Source organism: Ursus maritimus, unplaced genomic scaffold (assembly GCF_017311325.1).
Source record: "Ursus maritimus isolate PB19 unplaced genomic scaffold, ASM1731132v1 scaffold_19, whole genome shotgun sequence".
Lineage (NCBI taxonomy): Eukaryota > Metazoa > Chordata > Mammalia > Carnivora > Ursidae > Ursus > Ursus maritimus.
In genome coordinates this window covers 856,704-871,667 of record NW_024424341.1, presented here as the reverse complement: position 1 = coordinate 871,667, position 14,964 = coordinate 856,704, and the positions used below count along the sequence as shown (strand labels likewise).

Below are 14,964 nucleotides of genomic sequence, written 5' to 3'. Positions count from 1 at the left end.
CCATCCAAACAGAACAGCAGCAGCAGCCCTCATGCACACCCCCTCTGCCCTGTCCCTCGTCAGCCTCTGGGGAGCTGTTCCCACGGGGGCGGCAGGACAGGATTTGACACACGAGGAAACTGAGGCCCAGGTGAGGAAGGGCTGGTCTGAAGGCACGGGGCAGGAGGAAGAACCAGGCTGCTGGCTCTAGGACGGTGGGGGCTGCCCCAAGAAGGGAGGAGGCCATGTGGTGCCCACCAGGAGCTTGATGGGACCAGAGCCCCAGGCCAGCCTGAGGGGTGGGGGGACCTCCCGGCGGGGATCTTTGAAGCACCGACACTTGGTAGAAGCCAATGGCACACTCGTGATGGTGCGTCAAGGTGGGCTTCCACACACCTGGCGTTCTAGTCTGGCAATGTCAGGTGACTGATGGACTCCGTGTCAGGGGCTGGCCCCTGGACAGCAGCGGGGTGGGGAAAGCAGTCTCTGCAGAGGTGACAGGGGACCCCCGGGTTGGGGGTGTCAGGGGCCCACATGGACTCTGGACATGGCTGTGGAAGTGGGACTTGGGGCTGTGAGCTCTGGAAGGTTCCAAAGTCTCCCTGGACCGTGGCCACATGGCATGGGCTGGGGAGTGGGGCTACCTGCTTTCAGCTGTGCCGGCACCCTGAGTCTTGGGATGAGGTCCTATGAGGCCCCCAGGGACTTTGCAGTGGCGGTCAAGGGGTGTCAGAGAGGCCTCCTCCCAGAGCCAGCAGCCCAGGGGGAGGGTGAAAGGTCTGGGTCCCCCCCCTTTCCTCTGGCACTGACTCCAAAGGGCAGGAGTCTTGGCAGAGATTGCTTATCAGTGGTACTGGGGTTGAGCCCTGGACCATCACTAAATCCTGGGGCTCTGGGCCAGGCCCTCTTCCCTGTGGCCTCAGTGTCCTCATCCCACTCCTAAATCCTGGTGTCTTCCCAGGAGGAGGACTCTGGGTGCCTCCCACCTGTCTGCACACCACCTTCCTCACCAACTCCTGGGACCCTGCCGCTTTGGAAGACGGAGCCCACTCCCTCCTTGGTGGGCCTGAACAGGCCCACCGCCAGCATCTGCCTCAGGGTGGGGCACCCACACAGAGCCGGGCAGGCGGCAGCTTGGAGATGTCATGCTCTGGCCACCTGCTCCCACTGCCCTTCCCCCCTCCCCTGCCATCCCCTTACCTGGGCCGCTCTTCCTGGGACCCCGGGGCACTGAGCAGCTGGTGGACGCCGGGAGCCTGCTGTCCAGCAAGGGGGATGCCTGGGACATGGGTCTGGAGGTGGGTCTGGGAGACAATCCTGGTGCTGGGTGAGAGGCGGGCCGCCTTTGGGGGCCAAGGACGGCGGTGCACGCCCTTCCTGGCCTCGTGGGGCCTTGAGGCAAAGACGAGGGGCCACAGCCAGCCCGGCTTTCTCGCAGCTGGAGTCCTCTGCCCCCCAGACAGCTCTGGGCCTTCTAGCGGCCGCTGCCCGCGGGCCTGGGGAAGGGGCGGGAGGCTGCAGGGGCTCATGTGATGCAGGGCGGGCCTGGGGAGGCGCCGGTGGGGGAGGTCTCCCCGCAGCCTGCAGGCGAGGCAGCCAGCTGTGTCACGGTGATAGGATGGCTGGGGGCTGGGGAAACGGCGTGCAGCTGTGCCCACCGCTTCCTCAACAGGAACCATCTGGGCCCGGCCCTGCCCGGCCTTCCCTCACGGCCATTCCGCTCTGACTTCCAACAACTTCCTCCTGCCGCCAGCCTGGGGACACCCCACCCACCTGGAGCCCGGACAGCCTGCAGCTTGGGCATGTTTCCTCGACCAGGGCTGGGGGGACCATGTCCATCCTGGCGGAGCCCCCAGCCCCACACGCCCCATCCACCTGTCCCCGCCCCCACCCGAGCTCGCGCCCAGCCCTGCCTGCAGCCTGGTATGGTTTATGCCTCTCATCCCTCCCCTGTCCTCAGAGCCCACCTTTCTGGGGCCACTTCCCTGAGCATTGGCCCTGCCCCCGAGTCAGACTTGGTGGTGTGCCCTGACCAGCGGCCCCCCGGCCCCCTGGGCTCTACCTTGGCTGCCAGGGGGGCCTCCTAGCCCCCACCCACCCAGGAAGGGCCATTGCAAGCCAAGCAAAGACACCCCTCTCTGTGCTTGGCCTCCTGGCTGGGGGCTCCTTGGAGACCCTTCCCCACTTCCTGATGGGTGCTTTAGGAGAAGAGTGGCCAAACTGGGATGTGCTGAGGGAATTGGAGAGGGATCCCAGAAACCGTGTCAGAGTCCTCTGTGACCATGCAGACCCTCTGGTCCTGGAGCCCCCTCCCCACTGGACACTCAGCAAAGAAGGTGCCAGGTCCCTTACAGGCACTAACAAGGACACACATTGAAGGCAGCTGTGGGACAGCAGCAGGAGAGCCAGTGGCCTCGTGAAGGAGACAGCATGCCCCACACCCCTGCACTGGCCGGCCAGTGGGCGGCTCTCCTGGGGACCCAATCACAGCTGCAGGCTCAGCGGCCTCACGTTGGCCGACTCAGGGCTGGCCACAGGATCTGTGCTACATTGACTCAATCGGATTGAATCTGTGGGTAATGCCTGCACGTGGTGAGTCCTTCAAGTCGTGCAGAAGAGGGGGCAGCCCTGAGACCCCTCCCCCACAGTGTTTCCTGGCGGCAGTCTCCAGGGCCCACTGTTGTCACAGTGGTTTCTGTGGGGGTCCGTCTGAAGTTGGTGCAGGAACGAGACCCTGCTTGTTCCTGGAAGCGGCTGCCCCATGTGTGTCCTCCCCCCGTGGTGGGCTGCCCCCCACCCCCGGGGTTCAGGGAGACAGGAGGGTCCTGTGAGCTAGGGGCCAGTCCCTGCACCTCACCTTTGTCCTCACAGCCCCTCCTCACTTCCCACTGACTCAGGGTGGGACTGAGGGTCCAAGGGCCAACCTGGCTGTCCTGCCCTGGCTGGTCTCCTCCTTGGCATACGTGGTGATGGCAGGGCCCCAGGGTCGAGCCTGGCTGCAGGGAAGGGCCCTGCGGTGGCCTGCCTGCAGTCAGCACGCCCGTCAGTACCTTGTCATTTCTGCTGCTTTCTAGGCTGCACAGGGCGAGGCCCCTCCACGCTGGTGGGGAGAAAGACTTGGGGGCAGAGACCCCAGTGGAGGCAGCAGGTCGGCACCCGGGTGGGGCAGCCCCCACCCCCAGGTCAGGCAGATGTTCAGGGCTCACACCTGCAGGGAGCACCCCCTACAGATGGGACATTTCCACTTTCGGGAAGAGGCCTCCTGTCTGGCCTCCTTTTCTAGTCGGCAGGGCTCTTGGGGATGGGCTGGAAGGAGTAGAGAGTCGCCCTGAGTGGGGGGTGGGGACTGCCCTGGCCCTTGGTGGCCACCTTGGGGGCACCTGCCCACTCCCTGCCCGCCCCTCCCTGGCCAGGCAGTTGGTGCTTGTGGGGAAGCAGACGTTGGCTGTGGCTTTCAGAGCTGGGAGATAAGGAGCCAAGGAGGAAGTGGCTGCAGCAGGAGGGGGGTGCAGGAGGGGGTGCGGTGCCGGGCCTGCCCATGCTGGTCCCCTGCTGCTCCCTCCAGAGACCACTGCCATCTGACCTGTCCTCTTTTCCTCCCTCCCTTACAAATCCCTATGGGGCCACGTGGGGGTTATACAGGTGCCCTGTTTTCTGAGAAACTATGGGAGACAGAAAATCAATAAGTCCTCAATAGATGTGGCCCATGGAGCAGTCAAGGGAGGTGATTGGGAACCTATGTCTGAGGGATCCATTAGGAGCTGCCCCTGGGGATGTTGGGGGAGAACATTCCATGTAGAGGGGCCCTGAGGCGGTCTTACCTCCAGGTTTTCAGGAATCTGTAGGATGGCCAGAGAGCTAGAGGGAGGCTAGTGGGGGACTGTGAAGGAGATGACATTGGATGGAGGTGGGCAGGGAATCTGTTAGGCTGAGTGTCTTATTTCTGCTGCTCTTCTAGCATGTGGGAGCCACCATGACTGCTGGGTGAATGATGGATAGATGGGTGGGTAGATGGATGGATGGATGGAAAGAAGGATAGATGGATACGTGGATGGATGGAAGGAAGGAAGGAAGGAAGGAAGAGTGGATGAGTGGATGCCTGAGTGGATGGGTGGATGGATGGATGGGTGAATCAGAGGAAACATGATTCTATGCAAACCTCATGCCAATCTGCTTTACAGAGGAGGGACTGGGCCCACAAAGGTGATGTCCTCAGTCACAAAGCTCTCAAAAGAGAGATATAAGTAACAAGAGGATATAAGCCCCAGAATAGTTCAGACGGGGGTGTGATCAGCTCCACGTGAACCAAGCTGGGCCAGGACTCTCTAGCCCAGAGCCCAGACAGCTGCCAACCCCCGCTTTCAGGTCCTGAGTGAGGTGTGGCCAGATGGTGACAGACAACAGGGATGGGGCAGGGAAAATCCTGCCCCCATGTGCTTATTCAGGGCAGAACAGACGAGGCCGCCCCAGGACTACACGCTGCTCCCACCACTGCCCAGCTCAGGGTGACACTGAGTAAACCCAGAGCCACTGGGCAGGTACCATGTGCTCGGCCGGGTAGATACGTGGAAACCGTGCCTACGGGCAGGGCTCCAGGGGTCCCTGGCTGTGGTCAGCTTACGGTGCAGCTCCTCGCGGCGGGGAGGGCGCCTCTGCTGCAGCCCGCCCTGGAAACTGCCCAGGAGTAGGCTGACACCAAACCACCAGTCTCGGCCCTCCTGGTGCCGCGAGCCCCTTCAGTGTGAAACCAAAATAATGGCCCTTTTCTCAAAATAATGTTTTTGAGAACACAGATGCTTTCATAAAATTACAAAGGAAACCCATTATATTCAAATACAGTTGCCGAAATGCTACAAAAAATTTCTACTCCCTGTGCTTCTCCCTTCAGCCATGAGTTTGAAATAGTGATGGCGCTAACTGCGTTCTGAAAGGGGACGGGACCCATCAGGCTGAACCCCATGAAGTCCCCGCTCTCGGCCACCGTGGCTTAGGAACACGGCAGGTGCGCCGGGCCCTGCTGGTGCTGAAGCCCGGACATGCACCACGCCTACGGGCATGAGAAGTTCTGGGGAGACTTTGGTGGACTCCAGATGCAGGTTTTTTTTTCCCCAGACAAGTACATGGAGCCCCTGAATTCTAAGTCACGAACTGCTGTCCCAGCTCCTCAAGCCCCCCTCCGACAGGGCGTGTTATCCCCAGGAAGCTCTTCCCAAACCGAGCCCAGCCCATCCTGCTGGGGGTTCTGTGTGGCGAGTCAAAGCCCGTCCTGCACAGCCCTTGAGAAGAGAAGCATTTTCTCTGTGGCCCACAGCACCTGTCCCCTCCCCCCTGCCCCGTGGCTCCCAGCCTTCCCACACCACAGCAGAAAGATCTGCCCAAACCACACAGGGGTCCCCCCACTCCTCCTAAACCGGCAGCAGCTGCCCTTGGGCCCAAGATCTGGCTAGACTCCAGAGGTGACCCAGGAGACCCCCCTGCTCTGTCCCTCTCCCCACCATGGGAGCCTTTCCTGTTTGGAGCTGCTTCTCTCCCCACGGTGCCCCTTTCACCCCCAGGCTTTCCCCAGATCCACCCACAGAACCTAGCCTCACCTTACCTCCTATACATTCCTGTGCTCCCACAGCCCCTGGTTGCCCCACTGCTGCACATTCCTGTGCTCCCACAGCCCCTGGTTGCCCCGCTGCTGCACAGTGCCTCGTGCCGTGCTGGCTGTGGGCCAGTCTCCCTGCACCAGCGGGAAAGCAGCCCCGGGCTGGGACCCACTCCTTGTGGGGATGGCTGTGTCGCTGGCACGCAGCCCCGGGTTCCAGCCAAGCCTGATGGATGGGTGGGTGAGTGCACGAGCCAATGTCCGAATGCCTGCCCTGCCCCTGCCCCGATCTGTAACTTCCCTGGTTCGAATCCCACCTTCTCCTGCCCTCAGGACTCTGCCCTGGGCCCTGCTCCACACACAGCTCAGAGGGGAACAGCGGGAATGGCCAGCTCTCTTCAACTCCCCTGACCCCCAGCTCTCTGGCTGGTGCAGGGGAAGCAGATCATGGGGCCCAGGCCCCCGGGTTGGCTGGTGTGCCAAGGCTGGTACTCCAGGCCCAGCTGCTCAGGGCAGGCCTCGGGAGCCCAGATCACGGCATAGGGTGTCCCCGACGCTGGGGAGGCATGGCTTGGGCCCTGTTTCCGGATGACACGGGCTGCCTGAGGCTGAAGGTGGGTGTGGAGCAGGGAGACCCAGCCGGGCAGGCTCGCTGTGTAAAGTGGGCTCAATGAGCAAGACGGGGGCTCTGGGGCTGAGCCGCAGGAAGGGCAGAGTCTGAGGAAAGGTGTAATGCTAGCATGACAGAAAGACAGCTCAGCCCCCCTGCTGACCGCGTGTCAGCTCAGCGCCTGATGAGACTGGAGTCACAAGCCTCACAGAGGTCAAGCTGCCAGCTGGGGTGCGGGGGCTGGGGTTTGGGACCCAGGGTGGATCCAGGTGAGGCCCAAAGGGTGGCCAGAAGCACAAGGTGGACAGTCCTGCTATGATGAGGCCCCTACCTCCTCCCAGCCTGGGCCCCTCTGTGCCCAGACCCTCCAGGAGCATCAAGCCCAGGCAAGGCGGCCCATTCCACAGAGGAGCAAACAGAGGCTTGGGGGGAAGCCAGCTACAGACAGAGGACAGTCACCCCTCCATGACCTGGCACTCCTAGGGGACAGGTCCCTGCCTGCTGCCATCCGCCTGTAGACTGGTATACCCTCTGGGTCCTGGGGTGCTGCCCACCCTGCTCCCTTGAGCGGCCATGCTGCAGACGGGGAAAACCCCCTCTCCGAGGCCACTTTCCCTTTGAGGAGCCCCAGGTGGAGGCTGGTGAGTCACCTCACTGGGCCCCTGTCCTGGGTCCTGGTTTCTCTCTTACTCGCCGGGCTGAGCTGCCCTGCCTGCAGAGGAGCCTGCATCTGGCCCCCCCACCTCAGCAACTGGCTCTACCTGAGCCTGCAAGGCCATGAGGCCAGGCTCTGCTGGCCTGGGCACCATGTGTCCCAGGAGAAAAGCCCCTTTTCAGGGCAGGCATGCCGTTTTTCCTGTTTGCCCTTTTTTTTCTCCTCTCCATCCTGCCTTGGGGTTGGCAACAGCTTAAAAGGGGAGGAGATGGGCTCTGGTGCACCGACCAACCTTCTAGACTCTTCCAGAACATTCTACCCATACAGTTCAGAGCCCGGGAACTACGTAGACCCAGCCAAAGAAGAGCACCAACATGAGGAAAATGAGCCGGTAAGCGGTGTGTGATGGGCGGGGTCAGGTGGGATGGAGATGCGTGCGGGCCAGGCCCTCTGAGCTGAGGGACAGTCGTCTTGCCCTCGTAGGGACAGCCCCCGAGACTGGGGTAAGGCTTCGCAGGGGACCCCCAGGGGGTTATTTCAGACAGCTGTGGCGCTGCGGGACATGGAGGTCCGCACCAGGCCTGGCCGGAGGGAATGGGGCTCTTCCAGGTGCCTGGAATCCTGAGGACGAGAGGCACCGAGGCCTAACCTTCCCCAAAGCTCCACGTTGCAGATGCTTGTTGTTTTGAAGAGGCCACGTGATCCCAGCCACGTCTGTGTGGACATCTCTGTGGTTCTGTCACATGGAAATGATCTTTCCTTGGATTGCGGTAGAAACTGGTCTGTGTCCACCAGGAAAGAGTCTTTGTATATTTTACATTCTCTCTCCTTTTTGAAAATTTGAGTTCACGTTAACATTTCTTCTCAAACACACACAAGTTTAGAGACCCCAACGCACAGGCGCACCCCACCCACCCTCACTGAGAGGGCAACAGTTTAGACGTCAGATCTTCTAGTTTGAAGGAATAAAACTTCACAGCAGAAGGGGGCCCGGCCATCCCACTGACGGCAGCGTGTCCTCAATCCGGCATTTCCGTGTCCCGGTGACGCTCCTCGTGCCCTCTGGGTGTCGGCTGCAGTGGCCGAGGCCTGAGCCTGCCCCGGCCGCGTGCTCCTCTTGCGCGGGCTGTGGTTTGGAGGCTGGCTGTGCTGCCCTCGAGGTTCTAGTTCACTGGGACCAGAGTAGAGGTCCCTCAGCCTCTGCCGTCATTTACATGATGCCTTAAATCCCAAACTTTTCTCGCTGAAATTCAAATTCCTACAGCAGCCTTTCCACAGGCAGCCACTCCCTGGAGCACAGGACGCGGTCAGCCCTCTGCCGAGCCCCGCGTGGGTGTGCTGACTTCCCTGTGCTCCTGGCCACCCCACCTCAGGTACACAGGCCTGGCTCACCTCCGTGCCTCTGCTCCTGCGGCTCCCATGGCCCCAGATCACCACCCCCTGCTCTGCATTGTTCACTCCAAACCCTAGATACCCCAGGGCGCAAAGCAGAAGTGCCAGGGTGGCGTGCAGGCCCTCCCAGTGCGGTCTCTAGTCTGCAGCGCCAGCATCCCTTGCTAACGTGTCAGAAATTCTCAGCCCCTTGGGACCTGCCGAATCACACACCTGGGGCCTGCTCTCTTCCCACCCACTTCTTCTGATTCTTTTGGGGAAATTCCTCCCCCGGGGAGGGGGGTGCAGTCATGCTACCCACTGCCACCATCAAAGAAGAAGGCCCATGAGCTGGGGCGGCCTGTGGGACAGATTCACAGACATGGCTGAGCTCGCTTTCCTCCAGGTGGGGTTGTGATGGGCTGACTTTGAAGCTGCAGTGGCCGTTGTGCCTGGAAGGGCAGAGACCAGGAGAGCAGAAGCTGGAGCGCCAGATGAGACATTGCCGAGCCCCTGGATACAGCCATGCCTGAAACCTTCCTGCATCTCAGTGATCCAGGCACTCAAACTTCCCTGGGTTGAGCTAGTTTGAATTATGTCCTGGACACGGCCACTAGGACAGCCCCGTCCGACAGGTCTCATGCCACAGTAAGAAGCTTCTATTCACATACCTGTTTACTTCTGTGTCCTGGCCACTTCTCAGAGGTTCTGTGCACTTCACCAGGCCTGCCTAACCTTGGCTCAACTTTGTCGCATTTCCTGTCCACTCTGGGAACAGTTCGGCTGAGGCAGGCTGAACATTTCTGCCCTTGTCATGCCCTGATGGCCCCACAACGGGAGGCGGCCTGTCCTGTAGGGTCAAGACGAGGCCTAGGCCTGTGCAGGGGGTCCTATGAGGTCAGCAGCCAGGACGCTGACATTGTTCCAGTCATGCCTGCAGGGGTGGGGGCCCCACTGCTACAGATGGAGCTTGGAGTACCCAGGACCCCCCCCCCAACTTTCCATCCTCAGGGGTCCCTGAGGTGCCCCTCCCCAACCCAGTGGGTGCTGAGCTCAGAGCACACCTGGGTGGTCTGTGTGGGGGTGGGACATAGGGTCTTCCCAGGAGAAAATGAAGATCATGGAGGAGGGAGAGGGGAGGGGGGGGTAAAAATGCTGGCTTACTCCCTTTCCCCACATTATCACAGAATGTGACCATTGTCATTCAGCCATCTGGAAGCTGGCTCTGACCTCAAGTGGCCTTCCAGTTGACTCCTCCGCCATGTCTAGGGACCCCCTCCAGGCCCCTATCTGGCTTCTCCAAGCTCACCCAGTCCCCAGGAAGTTTGGGTGCTGGACCCTGGGCAAGGGGCCTTGGGACCCATGGCAGGGAATCTGGGGATCCTGGGGCACAGGCTGCAGGTGCCTCAGCAAAATCCCATCCCCTGGGGTCTCCAGACACAGGTGTGTGCTGGGGGAGGAGCGGGACCAGGAAAATAAGGGGTTGGGGGAGGGGTCTCAGACCTCATCTGCTGCCACACTGCCCCTACTCACTCTGGTCTCATCACTGTTCCATGCACTGGCCAGGCTCGGTGCCCCAGGGCCTTGGCACGACTGCCGTCTCCACCGGGAGTGCCCCTCCCCATATACCCAAAGCTTATTCCCCCCCCTTTCTCGACCATGCTGGTTGAAGGGCTCCTGTCCTCCCAGCCCACGACCCCTCCCCCTCCCTGCTTGGTTTTTCTCAAATACCAGGTGTCACTTTCTAATGTGATAAGTAGCTTACTTACTAATTTTGTGCATTACCTGTCCCCTCACTAGAAGTCGGCTCCACGGGGCTGGGTTTTTGTTTGTTTTAAATAGACGACTTTTAGAGCAATTTTAGGTTCACAGCAAAACTAAGAGGAAGGCAGTTCCATGTGCCCTCCGCCCACACCCCCAGCCGTGCAGTGCGTTAGTGACGGTCAGTGAGCCTGCATGGACACCTGTCATCACCCAGAAGCCACAGTTTACCTGAGGGTCACGCTTGCGGCTGGACATTCTGTGGGTTTGGACACACGTATAGAGATGCGCGCGTCGTTAGACCAGGAGAGTATTTTTCACGGCCCTGAGATCACCGTGCTCACCTGCTCGGCCCTCCCTCAGCCCAGGCGACCACGGACCCTCTCACCTTTTCCAGGAGTCGCGTGGTCGCAGTCACACCGCACGCAGCCTTCCCGATTGGCTCCTCCGTGCCTTTCCGTGGCTTGCCAGCCCATCCTCTTGTCCACGGTGTGGACAGACCACAGTTACTTATCCATCAGCTACTCAAGGACACCTGGCTGCTTCCAGGTTTTGGCCGTTCTGAATAAAGCCTCTGTAACATCGCGTGCAGGACTGCATGTCCAAACCTCTCTTCTTAGAGGGATAACAGTGAGAGTGCGTCAAGGCCACCCCAACTGCCTCATTTTAATGTAATCACCACTGTAAAGACCCTGTCTTCGGGGCGCCTGGGTGGCTCAGGCGGCTGGGCATCGGACTCTTGGTTTCAGCTTGGGTCATGATCTTGGGGTCGTGGGATCGAGCCCCGCAGCGGGCTCTGCGTTCAGCGGGGAATCTGCTGGAGATTCTCTCTGTCTCTCTCCCTGCTCGTGCTCGCATGCACGCGCGGTGTCTCTCTCAAATGAATCGGTGGTACTGTGCCAATGCCGTGGGACGCGGCTCAGCGGAGCCAGCAGCACAGGCAAGGCCCCGGGCCGAGAGCATTCTGCAGACTGGGCTCTGGTCTCATCATCCCGTCTCAGAACCTGCAGACCACAGTGTGGGTTGACCCACCGGCCCGTAGGGGCTCCTTCATCAGGGGCTTCTTGCAAAACGGCTCTCAGCTCCCCTGGAAAACAAACCCTCCCCAACCCGGCATAGCTTCCTCCCAGGTGGTGAGGACAGACTCCCGGGCTGGCTCGAGGCAAAAATATGGCACATTGGGACGTATTTGGATGTAAATATTTTCAGCTGTGAGAGTAGCTGGGAGGTGAGGTCTTGTTCCTGCTTGTCTCCTGGAAGTTGGGAATCTGGGCCATATGGCTCCTCTTCCAGCTGCCTCCCTTCCTTGCGTGGCGGGGAGGGAGGAGTGTGCAGGCCAGACTGTGTCTCCACCTGCCGGGGGTTAGCAGTCCCTGGGGGTGTCTGGGGTGACGGACCTGGCCCAGCCCTGACTCTCGTTGGCTGCCAGGTTACCCCCCAAGTGGGGCATGACCGAGCCTGATGCCCTGGTCATGAGGATGTCATGGGGCAGCCAGGCAAGGGGCTGGTGCACACCCCTGGGGGCCCCCAGCACCCCAGCAGTAGCACTGTTCTTTCTCTCCTTCTCACTCTGGGCTCCCACCCAGGCCGGGGAAGCCCCAGGGGTAAACCAGGTGGCCTGCTGTAGGACTGCCTTCTCAGGGGAGGAGGGCTTGGATGTCCCCCCTGGCCACACAGAGGACCTCAGAATTCCTGCCTCCTTCCCCCACCATACTGAGCCTCCTCACAGCAGACCTTGAGAGATGCCTGGGAGTCCCGGGAGATGGGAGCAGGTCAATACTCAGTCTGGGCTGGGGGAAGCCTCCACTCAAGAAGCTTCCCTGGCTGCCCATCTCCCGTCGAAACAAGGCTAAGCGTGCTCAGTGCCCCCAGGCCCGGAATAAGCCATCTTCCACGCACATCTCTGTGCTGGCCTCCAGGCAGTTCTTAGGAAATCCCCTCCTCCATCCCACTCTGCCAGGACAGTGTCCTCTATGAGGTCGCGGAGGCACAGGTGATTCAGCTGACAAAGCCTCGGAGACGGGCCCGGAGGAGCCTCAGTTGGGGGGTGCAGGGAGGACGCTCTCCAATTCCAAATGGGAAACAGAGGCCCAGTGTGGGGAGCTTCAGTGACCTGCCCAGGTGGCCAGGCTGGGCATGGCAGGGCTGTCCTGCTCCACTCTGTACGTACGTTCTGTCTGCTGTCGGTCCCCACGTGGGGCGGGCCCAGGGGTTCCCAGGCACAGAGCTATGTGCTTCTGGGGGGATGCTTTCGGCCGCAAGGAGCAGAGTACCCAGCCAGCAGTGGTTTGCCAAGCACAGATGTTTACTTCTCGGACAGCCTGGAGGGAGGTGGTGTGGGACTAGGTGCGGCCAGTCAATGTCCCCATGGGGCCCCGCCGTCCTGTGTGGGCTTGTTGCAGCACTCCAACGTGACTACCATAGCTCCCGCTACCACAGCATCTGACCACGGCATGTAAGGAAGGAGGAAAAGGCGCCTGGGTAGGAAATCCTCCCCAGAAGCTGACCGGCCCCATAGCTGTACCTGGTTGCAAGGGAGCGTCCCTGGTGGTCCTGGCCTTTGGGAGGGGATGAGCTCACCGTCAGCACCTAGGAGGGAAGGGATGGGGGCAAAGGCTCAGAGAAGGCAGAGGGGCCAGGACCTGGAAGGAGAGGTGGAATTTCCCTGCGTCTGGGTCAGGGATGGGTGAGGAGGGAAGGATGGAGGCCCGGACCATGCGGGCACTCAGCACTGGGAGAGTATGGTTTTGTCCAGAGATAGCGGGCTCCCAGCCTCGTGGCAGTGCCCTGGGCCTCAGGGCTGGCCCTTCGCATGGACCTGGGCACAGAGGACACATCCCAGAATTGTGGCGGTGAGCGTGGGGCCTGCCCTGGCAAGGGGCTCGGGGCAGCTCTGCGGGGACTTCACAAATGTAGCATGAGGGCCGGGGAGCAATGTGCCCTCCTTTCGCGGGCAGAGGGTCCAGAGGCATAAACCCTCAAGTCCAGGGGCTCCGTGGGAGCCGTGGTGCATTTCCCTCCACCCAAGGTGGCCCCCTCCTGCCCAGCCGGGCCCCGGCTGGTTAGGGACGTGTGCTGTGGGAGCCCAGAGTCCCCTCTTGGAAGGCAGCTGTGCTCACCACCAGCACCGGCGTCCCCTCCTAAGACAACAGGGACTCTCAGCAATGTCTTCCTCCCAGGGGCGGCCAGGAGGCTTGTGGAGGCTCATGGACATTCATGTCTGTTGCCTAGCACGAGCTAGGAGCCCAAAAGAGGTTAGCTTTTATTGCTTGCACCCCAAATCTCAATTCTTACTTTTAAAATGAAACATCTTAATTTCTTTAACTTTTCATTCGTGCACCAAATACTGCTATTTATATTTATGGAGGGCGGGCACCTGCCTGTCACTTCCCCAACGCGTCCCCAGCACCTGAAGCTGCGTCTGACACTCGGCAGGTGGTCAATGAATATTTGTCGAATGAATGAATGCTCGGGCCCAGGAAGCAGATGTGACCTGCTGTGCCTCTGCCTGTGCGTGTGCGTGCACGTGCGTGTGAGGGAGTGTGTGCGTGTTCATATGTGTGTGTGCGTGCTGGGGGGCAGGTGGGCTGGAGCCCCTCAGGTCGGATCGTCATGCACAGCAGGGGTTGTGTGATCGTGGGGGCCACACAAGACGGGCTGGCTGACCCCTGGAGAAGCTTGTGTTCCTCTGGAACAAGGATACCCACAAAATGTGGGTCTCCTGGGACCATCAGGGTTGGCGAGCTGGAGAAGCCATGGCTGCGCACTCAGCCCACGGTGCCTGGGGCCCTGGCCGCACATCTGTGATTTGGGGCAGCCTCACTGACTGCCCTGGGCCTCAGTTTCCCCACCATCAGCTGGGATAACAAGATGTTCTGACAGGAAGCAGGCTGTTCTCAGCAGAACCCCGGGTGCAGAAAGAGGCCTGGCCGGGGCTGCTGCTGACCAGCTGGACGGCCTTGGCTGCAGGACGCCTTCCTGGCCAGGCCCTCCGGGCACCTCAGAGGTCACACTGCCTCCCCGCTCCCGTCTCAAACAGTTGTTGGGGGCNGGGGGGGGGGCTGTCTGCAGAATCCTGGTTGGAGCTGTGAAGTCCAGACCACATCCGGCAGCGTTATCGTGGTTCCTGGGAACTTCCCCCGGCCAGCCGAGAAGGTGGCCCCATAGATACTGGGCACAGGGCGGGTGCTTTCCTGCCTGTGACGCGATTAAGTAACAAAAGCAGTTGCTAGTGGGAAAATCAGCCGCGACACCGGCCATCTGGCTCTGCCCAGGCCCTGCTCTGCCTCCGTCCAAATTATCTCCGTGGGCCCGGCCTTGCTGGCCGGCCTATCATCGCCCCAGGACAGACTGGGGGATTACAGTGTCCAGGGCTCCACAAGAAGCCCTATCGAAATCTGCAGCCAGACCCGAGGGACAGATGAGCATCCTTCCCCAGGGCACCTGCAGGGTCTCCAGCCCCAAGCAAGTGCCCATCCCCCACCTCTGCCCCCACCCACCCTGCCGCGGGATGCTGTGTTCTCACACCTGTGCTCCGTATGGGTTCATATCAGCCCCGAGTCTAACTGAATTCAAAAATATTAAACCAGGCCCATCTGTTGGCCAACTGATGAACACAGATGTGCTCTGGATTTCAGAGGCAACTGCCAGCCAGTCAAAGCTGTTAGAAGCGGCACCTGCTGCCCGTTTCCCCCTTCTGTGCCCCCCCCCCAGCCCCAGGAGCCTAGCGGCCTAAACAACCCTTCCTCCGGAAGGGGCTGGCTCCTCCCCCCCACCAATTGGGGAGCATCACCAGGCAGGACCCACCAGCTGGGAGGTGGGGACCCCCAGGTCTGGCTGGGCCCTTTGCCCTGAGATTCCAGTGTGAGCTGCAACAGAGCCCAGGTCTTCTCAGAAGTACAGCAGCTGGGAGCCAGGCCTGGCCTCCTCAGGCCTCCGCACCTGCAGCTCCCTGGGCCCGGAACACTGTCCCCAGGGGCTGCATAGCTGCTCCCCACC

The 14,964-nt window shown here is 60.9% G+C and overlaps 1 long non-coding RNA gene across 1 annotated transcript; it reads left to right on the top strand.

The window, feature by feature from the left end:
* Nucleotides 1-1,105: 1,105 nt before the first annotated feature.
* LOC121103390 lies at nucleotides 1,106-7,733 on the top strand. Its single transcript, XR_005835551.1, has 3 exons — nucleotides 1,106-1,902; nucleotides 7,162-7,225; nucleotides 7,444-7,733. It is a non-coding gene; the product is annotated as an uncharacterized LOC121103390 (long non-coding RNA).
* Nucleotides 7,734-14,964: the final 7,231 nt, after the last annotated feature.